This window comes from Odontesthes bonariensis, chromosome 18 (genome assembly GCF_027942865.1).
Source record: "Odontesthes bonariensis isolate fOdoBon6 chromosome 18, fOdoBon6.hap1, whole genome shotgun sequence".
NCBI classification, from domain to species: Eukaryota; Metazoa; Chordata; class Actinopteri; order Atheriniformes; family Atherinopsidae; genus Odontesthes; species Odontesthes bonariensis.
This window is the reverse complement of record NC_134523.1, coordinates 9,765,535-9,791,427: the sequence shown is the minus strand read 5'-3', so window position 1 is coordinate 9,791,427 and position 25,893 is coordinate 9,765,535.

The window sequence follows — 25,893 nt, the reverse complement described above, 5'->3', positions numbered from 1 at the left end:
TCGCTTGCTCTATTGTAGAAGTGTGTGGTGGTGGGATATGCTTTACCATCGTTATTTACAGAATTAAGAAGAGGCTTGCTGCTGCATACCTCCCTGCCCACACACACAGATGTGCATCATCACTGGTTGATTGTAGGTGACCTTGGCTGATTGAACTGGTAAAGGGCAGCCAGTTGTGCAGCTGGGCCCGACTGTCTGGCTGTACACAGCAGTGGGGAGCGGAGGGGAGAAATGGTAGCGTGACTGTGAGGGACTGCTGAGCCGCCACATTGTGACCCCGGCAGACTCACTCCCAAGTCTGTGCACTGTGCTGCACTTGTTCCCCTGGCAGAGATGGCAGAGACAAAGGAGCAAGGAACTTCCCCAGACCTTCATTTGGGGTGTTTGGACAACTCGAAGGCCCCCTTCGTGCCCTCAGGGGCCTCTCAGCTGGCCTGGAGAAGGAGAGCAGAGTAGAAATAAGGCAAGACAGTGAGGGCTGAGCAATTAAGTGGGGGAGCGTTAGCGTGTGTATGTGTCTGCAAGTGTATGTGTGTGCTAGGAGGGTATCCATGACATCACTTTGAGAGGAAATTTCCGAAAGCCTTTTACCACATGCATAGCTGCAGTAATTCAGTTTTCTTGTTATGAGTTAACCTAAAAATTAAGCGTTTAATCTGAAAAAGCTGTTTTGTCTCCCTATTTTGCATATTACTGAAGGGCATGAATTTTGAACATAAATCTCACCTCTTTTATATTATTTTGCGAAAACCTTTCCTTTTTATCGACCGTATCTCTGACTTTTATGGACGTATAAAGTCTTTTCTACTCTATTATTATCGCTCAAGTATACAGGAAGCGTACATAAAATTGAATATTTGTGCAGTTTGTCTGAGTGTATCCACTGTTTTATAGAGCTGTGACTCATAGTTTCTCCACTGCATGTTTATTTGTTTGTTTATTCGTCGGCCATATATTTTGGTGGATAATGACCCACCTCTGTGAGACACATAAAGCAAAAGGGGAAACAGTTGTAATAGCCAAAGCACAGCTTGTTTTTCCAGCAAAAGGTAATGGCTAAAATAGTGAATAAAACAGGCTGCTACTCCCATCTCAACAAAAACACAAACATCAGTCAAGAGGAGCCAAAGTTAGCTTTGTTTCATGTCTGTCTATTACCGTTCAATTATTATTAGAGAGAAAAAGAAAACAAGCACAAAACGTTTGGTAAAGAGGCTATTGTCGGTTGAGACATCAAGGCTTCAAGAAAGTAATTGAGAGACTGAGTCAAAAATTTATCAAAAGGGGGTTTTAGCACTGGGAGAGACAGAGTGCAGAAAGGTTTGAGTGTAGTTACATGAACGCAAGTTGGCCTCGCCGGATGACAAATTGTCCGGCTCTGGGACGGGACGGTTCAGCCAGCTGGTCGGCCCCATCGACGGGTTGATTGATGGTGTTGATGTTCTAAATCGTCCGCCAACACGCCGAGTACAGCACTCGTAATAGCGCAGCTTTAGATTGGCCGTGGAGATAGCAGGAAGTTGATGGGGGTATGAGCAGGTGGGGGAGACTGCAAGGGAAAAAGGACACGTTCCCATGCATGCATATGGGAAATGAGCATTTCATACTGTGACTGCTGTGGCCAGTCAGTTTAAGTAGTTTTTTACACACCGCTAGCATAGTGAAATTCTCTTTTACCAAATTGTTTAACCATCCCACGAACAGGGTTATAGAAGTGGTTCGTTGTACACGTTATCATTCAGGCATCGCCTTTAAATCACTTTTTTGTCATCTCTCAAGAAAATACATGCAGGGTCGTCATCACTTAAACAAAAAAGCCTGGGGTCAAGGTGCACTCATTACTGTCGAGCAGGGGTCAGAGCCAGTGCTCTCATGTCCACAGTCATCTGACCAACGCACCAACAAGTCAAGGGATGGTGGGGAGGGTGTAGTGGTGGAAAAAGTACAACTTCCCCCTAATTGTAACAGGAGCCCCTTTATCATAGTTTCGCTGAATAACACATGCTACCTTTGATCAAGAGCAAGGCAGTCTGGGTCTGTGTAGGAGGTTCTCAGATCTCGACACACGCAAAGGGGAAACACAGGGCAGCTCAGGGTTTGCACTGGATGCTTTCCACCACCCCTGCACAAGAAAAAGAGATTTGGCTACAAAATCAAATTGTCCTCAAATTGTTTTAAACTCAGATTATAGTTTGTGTGTTGCAAAGTTAATGGGACTGACCCACCCTCTTGAAAAGATGGTTGTTGTGGCTTAATCGGTCCCTTGATCACAAAATCATCATCATGCTTGTTGTGCAGCTGTCCACTAAACATTCAACAGCAGTCCCTTCTATCACGCATTCCAAAATATATATATATATATATATATATATATATATATATATATCTGAAATTCAATTCCTATATCACATCAAGATAATCATGTGCATGCAGGTGTTTCATAGCACTTTCCCCCAAATCCTCTTATGGTTGTAGAGTGGACATTTTTCTGAACACTTTAATCTCTGTGAAGAGATGATAAAGAGTTTGGAATGATGCAACTTTCACCTGACCTGAAAAAACTCTCCCGTTCCAAACTGAGAACATTCACAGCTCAAAATAAGCACATGAAAACACATCTGGCAGCATCACATGCAAATACGTACACTGCAGTTCTGAAGTGAAGAGGTTGGCCCCTTGCTCCAGTGAAAGAAAAATCCAGCTAAGCATTAGTAGGAATAAAATAGAAGGACATTAAAAACGATTACAGCCTGAATTATGTCTGATTGCTTGACACCAAAGGGTATCGGTGCTCGCAGCATTACTATTTGTTTTGTAAACTGTGAATTGATCTATCAAACACTAACTTGTTTTTTTTCTATCTATACCAAATTAGAGTTTTTAATGTAAAAAAAGGGACTATCATCTGCAAAGAAAGTCAAATCAAGCACTTTTATTTGCCCAGTGGGTTGAGCCAGTACAACCTTGTTTAAGACTTACACTATCCAGAAGGTGTGAGGACACTTCTGTTACTCAGTTACAAATCCACGTCCAAAAGAGATGTAAGATTGTGAAAAATTGGTAATGATTGTAAAACATACGTCTTTAGTAGAATAAACTTAGCAGGATTTTGGTGCACAAGTTTTAAAATTGGGTGCTGGAGCCTATCTGAGCTGTTATTGGTTGAGAGGCAGGGTACACACTGAGTTTTATCTAATCAATAAAAGAATATACTGGCTCAAAAATTAAAATACAGCCCACTTTTTTCATATCTTGTTGGACCTTGATTAAACATCCATTAAAGAGCTACAAGCAAATCTCAATATGTTGGTTTCATCTTCTATACTTCTGAAGGCTTTATCTTTGTATATGTTGACATTTGCAAGTTATAGATGAGCTTGAATTTGTCTGTTTTGGAGCGATTGCCTCTTTTTTTGGATGGCTCAGTACATGATGACATAAAACTCATTTGACATTAGACAGTGACTCTGGTGTGCCAGTTGCTTCTGTTTCATGGTTTCATTGGTGGTTCCTGAATTGTTCCTCACCGTGAAACAATTTCTGCTCATCTTAGTGTGTCACTTTGATAATTCAGAACTTAAAAAAGTGCCTTCATGTGAATAGCATATAATCACATGGAGCTGTTTGAAATGATGATCTAGGAATGTTCAATTGTTTAGAAATGTCTCCAAGAGGCATTCCTGACTTGAAGAAATATACAATCCTCCTTCTCAGTATTGATCTGAGCCTCTTGGTTACTGCATTTTACTGTGTGTACGTCTTAAATATATGAATTGAAATTTCTACAAATGTACCTTTATTATAGTCCCACTTTAGCAGTCAATAGTTTCCAAATAACTAATCTAAGACTTCAAAATTGTAATTGAGTATTTGCCATGAAAAAAACTGGCCTTAAAAAGGCTTGAGCATGTACCTTGTTCCTCATTCAGTGAAAGGAATCCCTGAATATGCTAATATGGCTACTCTCACATCTCTGCCCACCAGCAGCCGCTGGCAACCTCTCATTCGGTCTTGCCGATGATGGACTGAGGCAAGTGAAAACTGTCCTCTGGTCTGACGACATCTAAGTTTGAAGTCATTTTTCAAAACCCTGATTTTTGCCTTCGACAGGCTCCAGAGGAGAGAAACCAGCCCACAGTTCAAAAGCCAGTATTTGCAACTGTGCGGGGTTTAATTAACTCATGACATGACTAACTTGTAAAACTGTAAAGGTTCAACTGTAAACTCATGCAGACTTTGAGCAATATGTGCTGTCATTCTGTTGGCATCTTTTTTGGGGAAGGCATTGCTTATTCAGATGAGACAATACTAAACCACATCCTTCACATTTCAACAACAGTGTAGCCCTTTAGTAAGAGAGTAAGTAAGAAGAGTTCAGGTGCTAAGCTGGAGTTCTGCCTGCAGTCAGTCTGAAAATAGTGGCTGAAAGTAGATGAGAAGTCTATCAGAGGAAATGGCTGAACTCTTGTGTCAAGCAAGAATGGGAAAACATTTTGGTTTCAAATCTACATTTCCCTGTTGTTTTTACATTGGTTTTCTCAGTTCCCCTCTCCTTATCAATGGAAGCTAATGCAGCTCAGGGGTAAACACGCTCTTGTCTTGTGCATAGATTTTTTGAAAAATAAAGTTAATCAACTTTAACATTTTGTACGTCGTCTTCATCAAATCGAGTGTTGAAATTAATAGCAATTCAGTGCATTTTGTTTTTATTTACATTATTCACAGCAATCCATCATTTTTGGAAACATGATACTCACTGAGTGAGTAGACAGTCCTTGAAAGTTGTGCAGAAATGCCTTTTAGGCATCCTCATGTTTTGCTACTGAGTCTGCTCATTGGTTCTTGCCAAAGGCCAGAGAACAGAGAACGGTTCTGGTTGTCCAGTCGGAGGAAGATAACTGGCAAGAGGCCAAGGAGTTGTCTGTGAGAGCTGTTGTTAAGCCGAAGTCTTTCTGGCCTTCGGCTGCTTACAGTGGCGTCTATGAACCAGTCCCATTGTTTTCGCCTTACATGCACAGACACAGGCCTACACACACACACACGCACTTAGATGTAACAGGCAGTCACGTGTGCTTGTACATACAATACAGCAAGCTGCTTTGAAACGCTGTTAATCCTAAATCACTGAGATATAATTCTTCACTAATGTACAAGCAGTGTGTGTGTGAGCCCTTTTGGTTGATGGCATAACACAAACACTATCTGCAGACACAAGATGCTTCACCCACACCTTCATTTTGTTCCAAATAGGCATTGTAAACATATTCTATGGGGAATTAGCCAGCAGATTTTATTTTGTCAAACACACAAATGAATCACCACTTATAGACTATTGCTAAAACCTCAAAAAGACTTTCTCCCTCACACTGTCCTCCATTTTCAGAAGACTTTGCATCCACTCTCAGTACATAGATGTAGAGGTGTAATTTTCACCCTTCCTTCCTGAATTAGGACCCCCCCCACACACTCACATGCACGCACACACGCGAGGGCGCGCGGACGCAAACATACGCACACACATGCTCCTGAATTCTTGGATAATTTTGGTCACTTTTCACCCTTGGCAGACCAGTGCTGTATAAATGATAGAGACAGAGCAGGCCTTGCAGCTGTGCTTGTGAGACCTACCCCACCCCCTTTTAGGGGTCTACACTGTATTCACATACACACATGCACTTGTTCATACATACCACCTACTAGTACTGGAAAAAAAAGAGAAGACTGTGCTTACCTCACCATTATGTTCTGTGACAGTGTGTGTGTGTACTCTGTGTGTTCATGCATGTGTGTGCTTGATTGTCTCTTTCTCCTTTATCTCATTCTCCCCATGTCTCTTTCTCCCTCTCTTGTCCTCCTCCTCTTCCTCACTATGATTTCACAGACCTCCACTTACTCCATTGTGCCGAGAAACAAAAAAACCCCCGAAAGAAACACAATCGTCTTGTCCTCTCTCTCATCTTAATAAGCAGCTCCAAGTTTGATAATTACACGTTCAGCACGCTGCATGAGTTTCTATGCAGTGTTCACATCGGGGAGAAAGCCATTGACTCCGCTGTTGAGGGGAGCAACTATTAGGAATGACTGACAACTGTCCCCCTCCCCCTTTGGTCCATGAGGCTGTGAAAGCAAGAACAGCGCTGATCAATTCTGTCTCCGTGTTGGGGAGTGTGTCCCTGAACCCCACAGTGTAACCATGAGAGCAGCCAGCGGACCACATACGTTGCAAGGCCCATAATCCATTCCATAGCCTATCGCCATGTGCTGCCGATTAATGGGGTTTCTGTGGAGCAAGGAGCAAGGAGACGACCAGGCTGAGGGTTTTCTTCTGTGGCAGAAGCCAATCTGTTTAGGATTAAGGGAATAACTGGTGTGGCTCACACCGAGGCATCCAACATGCAAGGCTAAGGGGAAGAGGAGGGAGAAGAAAAGAGGAAGAAGTGCAGTGAATGTGATGACAGGGAGTCGATTGTGTTTTGGCAGGGGTCTGCTTATTGGTGATGTTTTGAGTCTGTAACCGTTGATTGTCTGGAGAGTCCATTGAAGCATGTGTGGAATGCACCTTCTGTCATGTTAAGTTCCATTTGAATTGATTATGGCAACTTACATTTATTAACAAATTTGATTTGGCAGCAGTTTGGGGGTTCATCTTATCTCAGGTCAACAAAATAAAAGAAACTCTGTTCTCTCTTCTGTCTCCAGACTGTTTGAAGCAGAGACACACCTTATCTGTCTCCTCCACACAGAGAGGCCTTCTTTTGTGAACCAGTGGTTCACTCACCCATTATGATGGCAATCTTGATGATTAAAGACCCGTGGAACAAACTGGGCTACCTGTTACAATGATGTCATGTCTAGTCGAGAGCAACTGCAGTGATTAAGATTTAAGGCCACTGGAGCTGTTTGTGGAAAACTATCAATTAGTTTCTGGCTACAAAATAGCAACTTCTGTTTTGTATGAGAAGTTTGGCCTTTTACAGAACATTAAGGAGCACGTATAGGTGCAAATGTTGACTCTTTTTAGGTGCAAATGTATAAGAAACAGCTGTTTGTTGAAACCGCCCTTGTGTCGAGACTTTAAGAAACCAATTATAACTTTTGGATTAAAAGGATCGGCACTTCAGTTCTTGGCACTGGGGTACATGGTTGATGTCTGGGTTTGGACACCATAGCACACTTTCATATTAATCTAACCAGGCGGCATTCCAAAAAATTGTGGAACTGGGCACAACTAAATTCATGTCTTCTGTATATCAGCCATATGCCAATTTCTGTTACTGCTGTCGAATGTATTAATATCAGTGGTTACACGAAGCTAATCTAATTTTATGGTGCTAAGCATGTTCACAAAGCACTTCTTACACAGCTACTGTTAAAGCTGCGCTGCTGAGTGCAACAGAGCATTTTACTACATTCATTGTTTTTGTTTTATGGACCACAGCAGGACTGCTTTGCTTCAGTGTTGTCATGTATTCAGCAAAAATGCTCTTGTAAAAAACACAGAGTAAACAGAGCAGAGCATTTAGCCTGGAAAGAGCCAAATGCTTCTCTTAGGAGTCAGGAGACACTAAAAGAAGAGTTAAGAGGAGAGTAAATATTGGACGATTCTGACCATCTCAGTGGCTACAACTGAGATCAACCTGCTAATTGGCTGCACTTTTCTCCTGTCACTTATATTTCCAACATGTTCCCATGTTCAAATTCCTATTTAGGATTAAACAACAGCAGCAGGCTGCACTCCACCATTTTTGACCAGACTGGGCTTTGCAGAGTGATTCTACTTTATTAATCCCTGAAGTAATGTTATATTATTGCAGTATGATCTATATATATAATTTTACATAAAACACAGACACACATAAATGTATAAATCAATATCAAAATAATAAATTTTCTAGAAGTTTACACATTGTTCGAAGGCTGAAATGTAGCAGTGGGAAAGGTGTGGGTAAAAAGCTTTTCAGATATGGTTTTAGCTTGACAACAACTGAGCTCACGTTACATGCAGCCTCAGCAGGTAACACGGAATAAAACATCTCGGTGGACAACATGAATGAAAAAAAATCACAGAAACATCCGGGTTGCACATATGCTCCATCACAGTAGCATGTCTATAGGATTCCAAAATCTCATACATCTGCCAACAAGCGTTGCGAGAGCTAGTGTAAGCGCTGTGTAGAGAGGCATTGGAGTCTGCTATATGTTCCTAAAGCAATGTCTCGGTGAAGCACATTATAACATTGCATTTCCAAAATTCCTGTTTTGTTTTCTCTAAGCTTGCCCGTTTTATCTGCCAGTATCCCAACATTTCCAAAGACCAAGCTCAAGGGAACAACGATTTAAACTTCCTCCTTCTTGGTCTCCACAGTGTTTTATGTGCTAAAGGGGATGATAAAGAAAGCATTGAAGCTCTTTTTGTAGCATTTAAAGAATTCCACCATCTCTTATCATGGCTGCCACTTAGACATTTCTGGGTAATTTTACTCAGTTGAGAACCTTCCTAGAGAACCTGAATTAAGACTATTCAAACCGACTTTAGTATTGTACCAACTGTAAAGTCATCCGGTTTTCAGAGAGATTACTCTCATGTGAATTATAACATTGCCCTGTGTCTGTTTGATGTGTAAACAGGAATACTGTGTTTACACCTTGTTATTACATCGGCTAATTCTCTTCAATCTGTCTGCTACATCTGTTTGACTTTATACAGGATGCATGATACTAACTACAATTTTGATGATTCATTTATAAATAATTAGCAAATCATTGTAAATCATTGTGACCAACCCCTCAGCCAACAACAGATGTAAAACATTGGAGAAAAGCTGAAAAAAGATGAACAGCTATCATTATTTAATTCATCACCATGTGCCTTCCTTTTTTCCTCTTACTGTCTCTTGCCCCCCCTCCCCCGATCCTCACCCCATCCCTGTGCAGGTGGCTGTGCCCCAACTTCACCCACATGGAAGCAGCTCTTCTCATCGCCTGGGGCCCCGGTCTCTGAAACAATCTGGAAGATTCCACCTTCGACCCAGGTCTGCACTCTTAATGCAAATGCGCAGTCACACTTGAACTGAAAATCAGACAGACTCTGGCCCTTGGAGCATTTTTCTTCAATAAGCAGCACAGAGTACAAGGCTATGTAACACTTTGATTTTTAAGCTTGCAACTTAGACACCCAACCATGCACTCACCTTCTCCTTCTTCGTGGTATTATTTTTGGCTCGTGTCTGAACATATGTCATTGGGGAGAGCGTGTAGTGCCTGCTTAATTAGGGCTACCTCAAAGCAGGCATAAAAATAGGCGATATTTATTAGGCAGTATTTTAGGAGCTTGTCAGGAGTGCGTGTCGAAGCCATAAAACAAAGTTTGAATGAGTCAGAAAATGTTACTAACCATGGCTAGCCTGCTGCTCATGGAGAGATGAACATTTCATTAACATAAAAGTTCTCAGCTTCATAAGTGCATCCTGGTGCTGTGTTCTGTACACACTCTCACGTAAGATGTAACCCTCTCCACATAGTATTCATTTGTTGTAGTCATGTGTACAGAGCAGAGTTTGTATCGTGGTGCATGTTGGACACAAATTCTCTTACAGCACAGCGACAGCACTGTTACTCACCAAAAGCGCCTGTTAATGTGTGATAATTTATGACTGCCATTCTAAGGTGGTTATGTTATGGCAGACTTCTTTAATTTTGCTCTGAGAGCTAATAAATCCTAGTGGCAGCATGAGTTAATGTTACAGGGACTCTTGTTGTGTTGCACCCAGTCGGTGTTGATGGATGCTGAATGTGTGTTGAAATCAAATATTCCCCAATAGATATTTATTCTTTCAGAGGGTTACAGTGTGTTGTTGACCACAATGTGGAGAGGTTCCCTATTTATCAGTAAGGATACATGCAGAGAAGAGGTTTCAAAACTCATTGCAACAGTAGCTCAGACATGGAAATTTCCAGTATTTACAAAGAAAGCAACTCTGTATATCCAGTAAAATCACGGTCCAGCCAAACAGCCAAACTGATGAGGCTGACCATTATCAACAGCACAAGCTTAAAACAACACATTACTCTGTATGTTGCACATACCATAGAAATATGTTCGCTGATAGAGGTTGGGCAGTACTACGAATGAGACACAAACATATAGAAGTGATAATAAACAGTTTATTACTGCAGTTATCGCCACTTTTTATGCATGCGGCAGCCATGTTTGATTTTGAGGTCGTGGCAGGTGAGGTTCCTCTGACTCTCCGATTCAGAAATCTGACTCCAGGGGGAATTCCGATTGATTTTTCCGAATGAGAACTTGGAGTTCAAATCAAGTTCACCATAAGAAGGTGGCTTTGTGAAGAATCTGTTTATGAGTCAGTCATTTTGGAAATTGAGTGAGTAATCAGCAGAGAATGTAGCAGCTGAGAAATCCATGATAACTCAAATAAGGTGGTCAAGTTACTCATCGGCCCAGAATAACCTTTATCCAAATACTGCGGGTCTTACTCAGTGTCACTTAGCCAGGCTTCAGTAAAGACACCCTACTATGGTTGGGAGCCACAGCTTCTGGAAGTTTTACGGTGCTTAACTTTATGAGGTAACCAGAGCAGCACAGATTTGCTGAAGGCTGACGTGTTGTTTGCCACCCAACAGTGCAAATTGTTGAAGTCCTTCACAGATTACCAGGACAAATGCTGTTCATTTGTTTTGTGCTTGGCTGCTGGCACGTGACATTCTACTCAATTAGCCTGCTATGGAGTACATATGGGAAAAATACGGCCCCAAGGCCAGAAGCGGTCAAGGGTCCTTCTTAATCCTGAATCAATGGACTTGAATTTAGAAAACAAATCGGAAAAAATGTTGTTGTTTTTTTAGATCAGTGGTTGTGGCAACAGAACTAGACAAAACAAATGTCTAAAGAAGAAAAAAATTCTACTTAAGCTTTTTTTTTTACTAAGAGCGGACATCCTAGCATCCTAATTCATGTTGATTCAGAGGCAGTTTGTGCAATATGCCAAGTGAGTATTGTTGTGTTCACAGAGTGTCACACCAAGAGGCAATTCTTAATCAACCATGCTAACTATGCTACAACCATTATTGTAAAAGGAAGAAAATGCCCTGAAACTGTCTCCCAACATATCTGCCAGGCAGAATATTTTTCCACAAAGCAGTCAACCGTGAACGATAAGCAGCCATTTAAAGTTAGCTACATGATGTCATACAAACAAATTAGGGTAAGCCTTTCTCACACTATGAATTCCTAAAAGGCCGCACAATCATGGTAGAAAACATTTTGTGCCCACTTTGGGTTGAATTCAATGCGAGGGTCTTCAGTTGTTGTAAATCAGTCAACATTGTCAGGTTTATGGGGTGAGGCGTGGAAAGGACACAGATGCGGACTTTTCAAAAAGCAAACTGATTTATTATTTAAAAAAACAAGGTTAACACAAAGGGTGGCTGAGCCGGATGACAAAAACTAGACTGTGAAAACAAAACATGACTATGACAAAAATAAACAAAAGACTTGACTTGACATAACATGAAACTATTTAGCTTGGCATGAAGACGGTGAAACGGTGTTGACGGAGTAAGGATCGGACTATGAGCATGAACAAACCGGGAGACTAAATACTGTGGATGGTGATTGGTGAGTGAGTGCAGCTGATGAGAAACTACAGGTGGCTTGAATGAATGTGATGGGAGAGCAAACAGAAGCTATGGGGAAAACGATGGCAAAACTAAATACAAGACCTGAACCTAAAACTTAACAAAACTAAGACATGAGAAAACTAACACATGAGAAAACTAAAAATAATAGACAATAACTACATGGCAAAACCCCATAGACGTGACAAACATGGCCATTTATTAAACAAAAATATTGCCCACCCCTGCTATAGATTGATTTTTCTCCCTCTAGTTGTATGCTGACTAATAACGCTGGGGTCGGTTGGAAGGGAGTGTGGATCAGGAATATAATTATACAACCACTTGGGATAATGACACTTATCTGTTATACATTTATTAAGGTGAGGATGCATTAATGTGTTGTTAATACATCAGTGCCCTACTAAAAACTAATTTATGTCAAGAAAAATGACATCTTCAAACTTTTTTTTAATATGAAAATAATCCTTTCATGCTCTAAAATGCCTAGATGTACATGTAAATCTACTTTATTTACTAATTCTTATATGAACAGATTTGTGAATGTGCAAATGAGCCATGCCTCAATCTTCTCTTCTCACTAAGCTGCAGCTGGTGTCCCTTTCCTGTTCTGAAACAGTCTTGAATCTTCGACTGTGTCATGTTAGCAAACAGCTACTGCTGTGTTGAAAATGTCAGATGAACCATCCTCCTGTGATCACTGAGTCTGACTAGTAAGGTAACACCCCATACAAACATAGCAAAATATAAGGAGATCTGAGAGAAAACACTAAAATAAAGAACACAAGACTCTGGTCATACAGACACGCCTCCACGAGAAACGCAACCCAATGGCAGTGATGATGCTAACGGAGACAGAAATTTAAACTCGAGCCGTGTAACAGCTTCATGGTGTTTAGGTGATAGGCTATCAGACCTTCACAGTCATGTGCATAAAGCTTACACAACGCATACCTGTTCAATGTAGGTCGTTTCTTTCATTACGATGCAACCTCTGCTCAAGTCTTACAACCAACCAATGTTCAACCTACACATATCATTGTCGCCACGGGAAAGGTGATGTTAGCTTTTTGGAGGACTCAGTCTGTGTTGGTTGAAATATCTACAATCCTTCACCTTTCATTGGTGGAAGCAGCACACATTAAAATGTACATGGTGTCATGAATCCAGCTTTACACTGAAATATTATCTATAGCGTCCAAGCACAGTGGAATCCTGTCAATCAACCGTATTCCACGATTAACTGCCCATCTGTGGCCATCCTGGATGAATCTCACCTTAACTGTAAAAAAGCCAGGGAACCTTTTCAATAGGTTTGAACAGAGTGTTTCTTATGTATTCTTTTTTAAAAAGTCTGATTTACTTTCTCTTTGATGTTCGTTGGACTGTAAAACACAAAAGTGTCCTTTTTATGATCACTCGTCCTTCAATTTCAGGAAGAAGTTTATCAGAAGACAACAAACAAGGGTGCCACTTTTTTCCCAACCCTTCAATGTGACACCTGTTTGTCTTCCTTCAGCAGACACAAAGACTATTGTTTTTGGTTGTGTATGAGGTATTTTGGCCACTTCACACCTGTCTTTCTAATCCATCTCAGCCTTTCAGCTTTGTGAAAGGAGAAGCATCTTTTTTCTTTTCTCTGTGAACTGTGCTAATTTTCCCAGTGAACAGACACTGTGATTGTCCAATTTACACAAAAGACAGACTACCTAATAATTGTTAACACAAAGACAGGTTCATGAACCGCCAACTGTTGTGTTCCTCTGACGAACGCCTACAGTGTCTGAGTGTTGGCTGTCTTGTGATTGGTGTGCTAAATGCAGTAATATCATAGCTTTTTCTTGCATGCATTCATAAATGTGATCGTGGTGAGAGTAGTCACTGTCAGGAATGAAACATGTCTGTCACACTCTTTCTAAAACTAGAACAAAGTCCTTAGATTTTTATAAGCCATTGTCCGATGCTTCTTTTCCATTTTTACTCCATACCTCCTATAGCTTTGGCAATTTAGCATTAATAATCTGGTTTTGCCCACACGCTTGACTGCAGAAACATTAGAGAGATGGGAGGAAAGCTCTGTAAAGCTCTGAGTTGAAACGGATGACACAATGTCTGACTGACATGTTAACATTTGCTAAATAAAATAAATGTGCCACTCTTTTAAAACCTTAAAGCGGGTTCTTAAAATCACAGCATCAGTAGTCTGGATTTTTCTACTGGCATGACTTGGACACGTCACACTGAGTTTAGGGGAACAAAACGAGCCATACAAATGCATCCACATTTGAATGAAACTGAGACTAAGGGCTTTGGCAAACCTTTGCATTCACCAAGCCACTAATCACAGGTGGCTTAATCTTTTAGTTTTGGCTGGAGAAGTTTTGCATGCAAAATCACCAGAGGCTAAGGCTGAAATAGTCATTTACAAGCAACCATTACTTCGGATTCTACGAATTTATCTAAACAGCAGTTTACATTACAGGTGGATTGTCATTAACTTACAAAAACACATATGTGTATTTTTACAAAAGAACACATATGAACTTTAAGAGTCTATAAAAAAAATACACAACAAAATTTCATTTTTGGGACCAAAAAAAGATCTTTTCATAACATTCAACAAGTGTTAGGACCTTGTCTTCCATTTGATGAATCATTCAACCACCAGAGTCAACATCAGCGCCTTTCTGCTGAAGCATAAACATTGACTGTTTAAATGCCCATATACTTGGCTGAGTCACCCGTTTTAGACGCCTTCTGGTGTACCTATCAGATTACAAACTTCACTTGTGTTATTTTACATTTATAACTAAGACAGAAGATGTCTGTTACAGACAGACATCTATGGCGGAGACAATTTGTATATGTACTTACTTGTTTTATGCCTGAGAAGCCTAAACCCGTACCAACCAACTCTAATCAATCTCTGCTGTCTCATTACAATAACTGGATAATGTTACTGTCAAGGCCCTTGCTCACTTACGTTGCGTTCAACAAGCAACACAAGCATGCTTCAAGTTCTTGCATGTGAATATATCTAATCAAAATGTTTAGCTCTGGCATTCATGCAAATTCATGACAGTTGCAAGACTTCATTTAAAATGGGTTAGCTTAACTAATTATGTACAGATGTAATTTTTTTTCATGCATTTTAGAAACTTTTCCAGCATTTCTGGAAACAGGGTTTGTATAATCCCACATGACTAGAAACGCAATCAATACACCACGATAAAACAAATCTATAATGATACTTGAGTTTTACAAAAAGGACAAAATAAAAACACCCATGTGTCTAAAAGCTTTTATTAACTTTGAAAACATTCATTAATTTCATCCACCTGCTTCATCCTGTTTAGGTTTGCAGGAAGGATTGGAGCCAGACGCCACCAGATGAAAGGAACGCTGGCAAGGCTACATGCAGGGTACACCCATGTCTCATAAAAAGACATATGGCATTTCAAGTCATGTTGCATGTTAACAGGGCACATTTTTGTGTCATTTCAGAGGACAACACCCCCTTCTCCAGGTTTACCCTGAACCTAACCACTTGACGTGCTATTTTCATGGCATAAAATGACACCCCCAAAGCTTAAAATGTGTCCAAAGTAGCATGTTTTATATATGCGCTGCAATAAGATTCTGTTGCCCAGACAGGTGGCCAGTCCATCACTGTGACCTACAGTCACAGTCATACCCAAGTCAATTTAGAATCAGCAGTTAACATAACAGGCCTGTTTTCGGAATGTGGGAGGAAGCTTCGAGTTCATAAACGCCACCCAGCTGAGAATAGTACCAAGAACCTTTGTGTCGTGAGGCAACAGTCCACCGCCAGTTCTACCACATACTCTCATCATTATCCATCTTTTTTTAACAAAGTTGCCAGAGTAATCGTTCTTCTTTTCCTATCACACTGCTATTCTTTTAATTCTCAAAATCGCAGATTCCTGAAATCTCAAAGTTCATGAACCGCTGAGATGCACACAGGGTGTCCCTTGGCATCAGTGAAGTGACAAAACATCAATATCTTACATAAAGAGCTAATTCTCCACTAACTTAAATGAGTGCTTGAACAAGAGATATATAGTATATAAAAAAGGTTGGAGGGGTAGTGGTGGAATACGGTGCAGAGTGTTTGCCTTGGAAAATCAAGTTTGGAGCCGTTCGTTAGTCTACTTTGTTTTGTGTTTGACACTGCAGCTCCATTGTGAGTCCATCCCGGCGTATTTGCTTTTGAATGTTGTTCTCACACACTGTTTGGAAAGGTTTTAGGCATTGAAAGGAATTGTGCAAAAGATCAAACTTTGACTAGATAAAAAAAGAATATCCATGATCAGAATGTGACAGGTTGGGAGTGACACCAGGCTTTTTTGGTTCAGAAATGTTGGGATTGTCTGAAATTGTGGTTCACAGAAACATAAAATGCCAACATTTTGCTCTGCTGCAGATTATTTTCATTTGCATCAAATTAGATCTGCAACCACACACAATCTCCTCAGATGACTCTTATGCCTTCATACTCCGCTGTTGGTAAATCCTTAGCACATTAAATATTTCCTCATGAACTGAAAATGTTCTTACTTTCTTCTTTCATTCTATTTACCAGTTTATCAGAGAAATCTTCACTTTCCAGCTGGTGACTAGCTCAACTGGGGCTAACTACATTTTGGGTCCAGATCTGTAAAATATTCAAATTAATCAGTCTTCTCAGGTAACTCCTGATGATTCCCCAAATGTTGAACTACTCATAACAAACAGTTGAATCTGATTTCAATTCAAAGAAGCCTGAGACAACTCTGCAGGACCCTCCATCATCACTACATTTGATTTATGTGATTAATACTTGTGGGGTTTCCATCAAACAGCTGTTTACTTGAACATTTATGCAGCCTCTCAGTCAGTTGCTGTAGGATCTTGCAGAATTCCCCCCAGTCTTGATTAATATGATTAATTGATAACACAGCCAAGATGAAGCACACAACAGAAGATTTATTCAGAGCCAAGGCCTGGCTTATTATTGAAAAGTTGGAGCTGAATTATGGTGAAGGCACACGCAGGTTTGTTTTGGCATGGGAGTCTTGTTCCATTCTACAAAACGGGTTTGCAGACTACTGGTGTGGAGCCGATCTCTTTTATTCGACTATGTGGCTCAGTGTGAGAAAGGAAAAAATGGCTTTGTGTAATCACCAAGCAGACATATGACCTAAAAAAAAGGGAAAAAAATGTTGGCAACTGTTTTTTTTTTTTTTTTCAGAACATTAAAAAGAGAGCTGGAGGTGGGGGTGGGGGTGGGGGGGGGACATTTCTGACCACAACTCATAAACCGCACTTTATTTAGACTGGCGTGCACCCATTATTTGTTCACAGGGGCTTTCAGTCAGTCTGAGGGAAATATGTTCCAGCATCTGCCGGGGGGGAGTAGTGGGAGAGAAAACGGGGGATGATGGAGGAAAGAGAGAGGAGGTGGGATGAACTCTTGCCAGGTGTCGGCCGTTGCCATGGCGTTCCATCAGGCAACTCCATTGTGGGCTCATCAATAACTGAATGCCAATGGGAGGGCGTTTACATTGTGAAACTGAAAGTGGCTGAAAGCATTGGGCTCAAACCAGTTCCCACCTACCCATCCCACCCTACGGGAATGTATAGAATGTGCCCTGTTTGTGTGATGCATGATTGGCAGGTAGAGTCTATACACAGTGCAGTAAGCCACTCATTGGACGCTTTCTCGGCTGAGTCAAATCAACTTTTCTGTTTCACCTAACTGTGAGCGAGGCTTGAAAAAGGACTTCCTGCTTGTGGTGATTTGCTCGTGATTTGTGTGGATTTTCATGCACGCTCCAGTTGCAGCCATGACTGTATTCGGAAATCATTTTCACATCCAGAAATATATCAGTGACATCCCACCCATGATTCCAAGCAGTGTTTACATGTGTATGAAGATTATGCAGCATTGTTAAAAATGCCACCATCATCATCGGTGATAACACAAAACAGCTCTATCCCCATTCACCTATATTCCTGCTCAGCTTCAACTGTACATGTTCAACAGCTGAATAGGCCTTGCTCGCCTAAACTCTTAGCAACTGTTGCTATGTGTAACATTGTTGAACTCCACCTCTCGCTCGCTCTTCAAACGTGAATGACTAATCCATCACGGAGCACAGTGAAAGCTCTTCGGAAGGCCCCTGGAGCCGCTTGACGCCCCCCGTGACCCTCTCCTGGATGTTTCCTCATTACTTTATAATGTATTCACGCTTATGCTTCCATGGCGCTCGCCCTGGCCTCGTAATGGGAGGAAGCAGTGAGCTGTTCCAATGAGCCCGGCGCAATTTGCACTTCATTTTATCAACAAAAAACCCCGTCAGCCCAGCTTCTGGCGGTGCCTTGCCAAAGCTCACCAGACACTGCCGACAAATTTCCTGCAACGTGACGACAGGATAGAGTCTCTCAGCATCAGTGGGGTACCTCCGCTGGCCCCCGGGAGATGCTGTCATTATGCATGTTTGCAATCATGGGAGCTGAATATCTTGGCTGGAAGAAGTGAGAGAGAGGGCTGACGGAGGCAGAGGGAGAGGGGGATGAAATTGAGAGGGAGAATGTTTCGGCTCCTCTGCGGTGTTTTGAGCTCTCTGAAATGCATGTGCTATCATAGCTGTGTTGTGTTTACCACAGCAGGAGGCAAACACAGAGTCACAGAGGAGAGGCGCGGAAACGCTAGACACAGTAAAATGAGCAAAATACATACATCTCTGTATTCACTACACACAAGCAGAGAAGAGGGGGGAACTCATTTCAATATAAATGAAAGACAAGCAGGGAGCGCGTGCATTTATATCAGCTTTTGAGCATCTCTCCTTTTTCTTTCTTTTTTTTTTTTTTTAATAGGCTACTCGCCTCATGGAAATATCCAGCAGAAGCCCTGAGACGAGTTTTGCTGGGAAGTCAGGATGTCAATGTTAATTTTCTTCCTGTTGCTAAGGAGACTCTCTCTCATAGAGGCCCCGGTTCCCTCCCCCATGGTCACTGTGCTTTCTGTCAAAGAAGCCTTTCTGTTTCCAGTCCTCTCCCTCGTGCAATCAGACACTGAGGAACATCTCTGCACCGGGCTTCTTCGTGGACTGGGAGACCCCAACATCTGGGGGCTGTATTGATTTCCAGTGGGGGGAAAAAACGTCTCCCAAGTGAGCCATTCAGGCTGGCTACTTTAGCACACAGCCAATCTACTGCTGTGATTGTCATGCTGCAGTGTTCTGATGGCAGGGTGCAGTAGCTGCTTGTCTTTCAAGGGACTGACACAAGCAAGCACTTTAATGTATTAGCCACATCAAGAGGAAATAGCTAATATGAGGACATGTTGCAAGGAAAGACTAAACATTTCAGTCTGTCAATAGCTAGTTAGGAGAGGAAATCAGTGACACAAATAGCTGTTGTGTGTCTGCCTCAAAACGATCCGTCTCAGCCTCCTTTGTGACTGGCATGCTGTGTTAGTTATCATCTAACACCTCAGGGGCTTATAGGTTTAGATAATATGCTACGTGGCCCTCATGCACAGCCAGCCACACACACCTCATTCACCTTACTGAGCTCTCACTGCAATTTCACAAAATGTCCAGGTCATTCAATTACCACACGTAAGACTCTGCTTTCATATTCCGCTTCGTTCGAAAAACATTTCTGAAATTTTTTAGCAAACAAAAGGCATGTATCCATTTAGAATATGCTGTAACAAGTTCAGCAAATAGACTGTGATTTGAAAAATCCTTACATGTTTAGAATAAACACAAAGAACAGTCTATGAATAAAAAATAATTTTATTTAGTTTCAAACAGTTCACACAGGGAGATGCAGCCTGATTGTTTCATTTGCACTTGACAGATTTATACATCACTATTATCCAGGATTGTTTCTGCAGATTCAATATAATTGTTCAATTTGACACGTTTATTCATTTGGTTTAAGATCTTTTTTTTTTTCTTGTAAATCTTGATGCCGGGACTGCATCGTGGCTGTATCGTTTCACCCTCAGAACTATGGTGTTTATTTTCCCAATCAGCCTTTTTCTCTATAAACTGTCCACATTTAAGGTGAAAAAAGTAAATTACAGTTAGAGCTCCAGGTGACTTCTTTCTTTTTCTTCTCATTTTCTTTGATTAACAATAAAAGACTGCACTAAGTATACAGTTACATCAAACAGAAGTAGAAAATCCCACTTTGGTCAAGCAGCAAAATAGTAAATGGCAACAATTGGCAAAAGTGAACATCAAATTTTGGATCATTAACGAGTAACAACTTATTTTGTTGTAAGTGATTACATAAGAAAAATTGAGAAATAAATCAGGAATATTTCTATAATCAGTGCACCATTTATGATAGTTTGAGGGCTGTATTATGCATAATGGTGAATAACATGACAGTGGATTAAGAAGTCATTAATGAATCATTTAATAACAATTAGCTCATAGTTATCTACAGAATGATCATACTGATGACATGAGGGGTTCCTGATTACCTGCGAAGCATTCAGGCAACAGCATTTATATCCACTTACTTAAACATGAGTTACTGTTGTTGTTCACCCTAACAAGTATTTCCTCATTACGTCATCAATATATTACGATTAATTACCCTTTTTTATGTCCCTTCAGTTAAAGTGCTGCATCATACTGAGTGGGTACTGAGTACTGAGTCATTTTTTGTACCTGAAATAATTCCATTGTTATCAATATGCTGGTGCAAATTCATTTTCCATCTATGCGCCATGTTCTCTGAACCTACCCTGAATGTTTGACAATGACCGTCGCAAACAGTTTAGTCACGCGTGCAAAGTGCGCACAGAATGTCAGCTGCACACTTGGCTTTAACGTGGAAATTGTCCTAGCCTTAAGACTTCAGCTGATTTTCTTCTAAGTGCATACATGCAGGCAATGGAGTTGCTGGCTTAGGGCTAAACAGGGAAAAGACAAAAATGACAGGGATTTCACCAGTGAATCCTTTTAGCAGGCCACTGACACATGAATGGAGGCAAAGAGAGAGAAAGGAGAGAAGAGGGAGTGAGGGAGGGAGAAAAAAAAAGAGTAGACAACCAATTTGGGAGTAATGCAACTAAAAACTGACAAGTGTAATTTCATCCATCTGGGCCGATGTGTAAAAAGCGCTGCTCTGAACATTCCCCATGATTCCCCCTGATTGATCTTCCCCCGGTTTGAAACACCTATTATTAGCCACGAGCCTAATAGCACCAGGATGGCTCAGCGCTCTCCCAGGGGCCAATTCTCCGGTCATCTGCCCCTCACTCACCACAGCTGTGGAAACCAACCAGGGAGAGGGTAGAGAGACGGGTGGTGGGGGGAGGAGGAGATGTAGCTGCCAGGAGGGGATGAAGGCGTACCTATCGGTGAGGAGGGGGTAAGAGAAGGAAGAAGGGGAGAAAGTTGAGGGGGTTTGGGGGGGTTAGAGGTAGAGTGAATATGAAGAGGGAGATGGAGCGAGCAGAAAGGGACGAGGATGGAGACCAGAGGCTGGATGGAGAGGAAGGGGGGCTGTATGAGGAAGTGGGCGTGATGGAAAAGCCAGAGAGAGTCAGACGAGAGGGGGAAACAGGGAGACAAAGAGAGACAGTTATTCACAAGCATGTATTTGCTTGAAAGTAAAAGAAAAACAATCTCGTTTTTCTTAATCATTAGAATTAAAAAACATCAAACGGCATCACTTGATGTTCATCTCTCCGCCTTACCAGGTGAGGAAGCTGCACTCACATGCTATACGAATCCATTTAAAAAAAAAAAATGGTCAAAAGGCCCAATAGTCCATTCTAATTGAATTAAAACAACCATCATGTAGTTTCAGGAATTTTTATGTTTTTTTTTTTTTTAATACAGGCTAGCCATACTCTTTCCATCTGACCGTTCATTTACTGTGATCAAATGCTTCCTAAATCATCTGAACCAGCCTCTGAACAGCAAGACTTTATTGTACGTTTTTTAACTCGGAAGCACCATAAGCATTGAGCAGATCATGCGTATCATGAGCAGACAATTAGAATTGTTTATATTCGGATCAAATTTCCCCCAGTGAGGTGCCATAAGTGGAGGCTGAAGTCTAAACATGATCATGATATTGTGGTAAAAAATGAAAAATGGGATTCTTGATGAGCACTTAATGACAATTTAAAAATGCACGGAATAGCTTACAATCACATTGTAGTGTCATCAAGATTTAATACATGCTCAGTTACTGCTGATGAATAACAACACGAAACTGCTCTTTTTGACTCACACAAAATATCAACAAATTAAACAAAGAAATCCATTTAAAAGAATAAAAAGTGATAGAATCTGGGTGGAATGTCCTAAAGTTTGCAAAATGAGTGAGAAACGTTGTTCGCCGTGATTGTAAGCCGTGGATTAAGGTCAGAGGGCATCTTTTAATCACCCCCTCAGCCTTTTTTGATTGAGTGAGCCCTCAGGTGAGGCATAATGCATTTTCAAGGGCAGTGATGACAATAATTGGCTACCTTCACTTCACCAAAAGGGGCAAAGTCCTAAAAAAAAGATCTCTCAGACCTGACAGTTCGGGGCAAATGAAAATAAAGGCTCTGAGGGCTCTCTGGGCAACGAATTAATAACTGTGATATTATGAGACTGTCTGCAGACATAATTTCCTGCATGGCAAAGTCATTAAGATGATTTAGGACCCGAGACTGTCCCACTCACAAGCAGCAGTTTAAATGATTCTGAGAAAGCTGACGAGCTAGTTGTTGAGGCCCGAGTTAATTTTAGTTGGTTCATAATGACAGCCTTTTTATTTTCAGTAATGGAACTTTTGTCTTAATGTTGTAGGTCACAGAATCTGAAGGCTCTTAAAGTTGTTAAGCCCGAACACATGAAAGAAGGGTGATCATTTTAGTGTCAACTCTTTGTTGTGAGACAACACAACAGAATTATGTGCTGCACAGTGTTGCATCGCTTTGGTATTATTCCAATTCTGTGTTGTTGTTGTTGGTTTTTTTTAAAGGACAAGTGATGTATAACCAAACAGAACTTCAGCGAATGGTTGATTATATCACTGTCAGCAGCACACAGCAGTCCAGGACCATGAGCATGTTTTAAATGTTTTAAAGAAGCACAAATGGAATATTTGAAAAACATGCTTTTATGCAGACATTAATTCAAAAGCAGAAAATCTGTGCCAAGCTTTCGGCTTTTGATATCATTTTGCAGGATAACACTGAACTGTGCAACCCGTGCATCGAGCTCCAGAATGGGATCTTTCACTTTAAGATGACATTTCCCTGGATCAGATTATCTGTCACTTTTACTAGACACAAGTCATCCTTGAAGACGGCTGCCTCTCTCTTGCTGACACACATTTGACGACCCAGAGTTTGATCTTCAAATAACAGGCCCTGCCTTGGCGAAAATATCAATTTTTTCCTCAAAACAATACACTCTGCTACTCAAACTTTCTGCGCACTCAACTCCCAGCCTGGTGTGAGCCTCGGTTTCAGGGAGGAGTGTCTCAAGGTGCAGCAGCAGACAAAGGTGCACAGCTATCACCTGACCGGCTCCCGCAGCCCGTAGCTCATGAGAACCACAGCAGCATCTGAGAGTGAGACGGCCTCTTCCTGCACACAGCATTTCACCAGGTGTGACTCCCTTTCTCTTCACTTTCCTTCCACCCCACTTCACACTGTGCTCTTAAATTTCAAGCTCCTCTACTTTGTTGGCAATGTTGGCTATTGTGTGTGGTGAACTTCCTCCGGTGGGGCATTCAGTTGAGCAAGAACTTTCCTGTTTGAGTGCACACTAGTTTGTTGTTATGATTGTGTGCTTGGAGGACATGTGATTCAAAGTGTTCTCTCACAGGCGATAATTTGCACATTCACTGCAAAAACTTGACTCTTCAGCTTTAATATCGCCTTTTTTTTCTTCTTCTTCTCTTTTTTGCCCCCTTTTTTTAGGTGTAACTTTGGTTCTAAGATTTTAAATGCTCAATAATGGCTTTATTTATTCTAAGCTCCAGGCCCCTCGGTCATTAATGTCCTGCTAAGATTATACCTCAGAGGCCTCCCACCCATTCATACCTATAAAGACCTTTCCTGACCGGGCTCGTAGTGTAATAAAAGGGTGAGACAAGAGTCTTAAGCATTACAGGATAAATGTGTGTTGTGATACCAGGAAATTTGTGAACTCACTGAGTTCATTTTTTCACCCCCTCAGCTTTATTCCTCGCATAGCAAACAATTCATTCTCATCCCACAATTCATTAAGAATCCAGCTTATTCACCAGTCGTTAATTCCCAAATGATATCTCTGCCTCAGATTGTATCACATTGCTGCTTCAGGGACCGCCACAGTTGTGGTGGGACACACTATAATTTATCATATCCCCTATGTAAGGTTTCACCCTAATCCAGGTTTCGACTAACATTTCTTCATCTATCAGGCTCCATGTCATATGTGGCGCGCTGCTGGCCAGCTCAGGAGCTTTTTTTTTTTTTTTTAAACCACCTGCCTGCTGGACACAGATACTAGCACTCAGCATGGCTGACCTGCAGTCCAAGGGACTGATAAAAAAAAAATCTTCAGATAATTTATTGTAACGAAAAATGACCAGGATATAGACACAAAAAAATGAATAAATAAATTCATTAATAAAACGCTCCCGATGAAAATTACACCAATCTAATCATCAATTGTGCACAATTGATGATTAGTTTGGTGTAATTTTCAGTTTCTATGATATTTAGATTTTTGTTTTTCTTTAAGATTTAGCCGATTTTGCGTTTATTTCTAAAATTCAAGGCAGGAGAGAGCCAAGACTGGGAAGTGAATTCGATCGGAGAATTCGGAGATAATGTCAGCAGTAATAATAATTATTAGTATTGTAATAAACAATAAGAATTAGAATTGAAAAAAAACGATCGAAAATAGCAAATATTACTTATGTATAAGGCTGAGTAATTATTTGATTCCTGGGATACATTTATGGGCTATTTCAAAGCTTGACGTCAGGCTTAACCTTTCACACCACGGTTACGATTTAGACTGATAGAGGCAGAATTGTGTGATGTCCTGCTCTTCTCCCCGCTGAGACAGGTTTCTGTTCATTTGTGCTTAATGGTTAAGAATTTTTAGGAGTTTGCTTCGTTGTCAACTATTCTTTCTCTCTTTCTCTCTTTCTCTCTCTCTCTCTCTCTCTCTCTCTCTCTCTCTCTCTCTCTCTCTCTCTCTCTCTCTCTCTCTCTCTCTCTCTCTCTCTCTCTCTGTCTTCACAGATGAAAAGGCGCTCTTATTGTTCCAGGAGGTCGGGAAATAAATGATTGTCTTTGAAGTAGGCCCGGGCCTTGGACTACATTAGAAGCCAACCATATGATTTGCAACTGTTGAAATAAAAAAAAATTCACACTGCTGCATGCAAAAAAAAAAAAAGGAAAGGAGCAGAAAACCGGTGGGTGGGAAATGAAGAGGGTGGATTCTCGGCAAAATAAAATTGTATCTTTGTTTGCTCCCTTTTGTTTACCGGGAGATTCTTTCTCATTTTCCTCCTTTTTTTCCCATTTTTACTAATTCATTTCAATGGCTTTCAAACTGGAAAATGGAAATGTTGCTCCTGCCCTCTATTTCGACAGGCAGCGTCCTGGCAACAGAGCAATTTTCTATCATCAGGGATAAACGGCATCGAACAGTACATTCTGATAAAAAAAAAGAAAGAAAAAGGAGCCCATGATTGCTGGCCTTCCTGTCTGTCATCTACAGACCAAATCCTCTCCTTCAAGACCGACCACTGTGCTGTCAGACCTAATAATGCAGCGTATTAAGTCGAGAGAGGAAGGGGGGGCTATGCTGCACCCCCGATCCTCACTAGTTTTATTTGCCACCAACATGAAATTCTGATTAACTTTGGCGTATTTGTTGTTTACTCGCTATATCAGTTCATAGAGTTTTATGCGTTCGCGCTCCACTCCCTGAGATTGACCAACAGTCTAAACTAATAAAAATGGATCAATTCTCCACATTTTAGGCGACAACAAATGCTTGAAGCGCTCTATCTACCCCACTGTATTTTTCTGACAATGTCACCGTCTTGATATAGCCAGAAATTCAGTGGCGCTGTCATTCCCACGCCATGCTCAAATCATCATGTTCCCTTTTCCTTTTATTTTGGCTTTTTTTTTTTTTAGAAACAAACGATAAAAATAAAAAAAAATTAAAAATACACAAACACCTCAGGACTGGT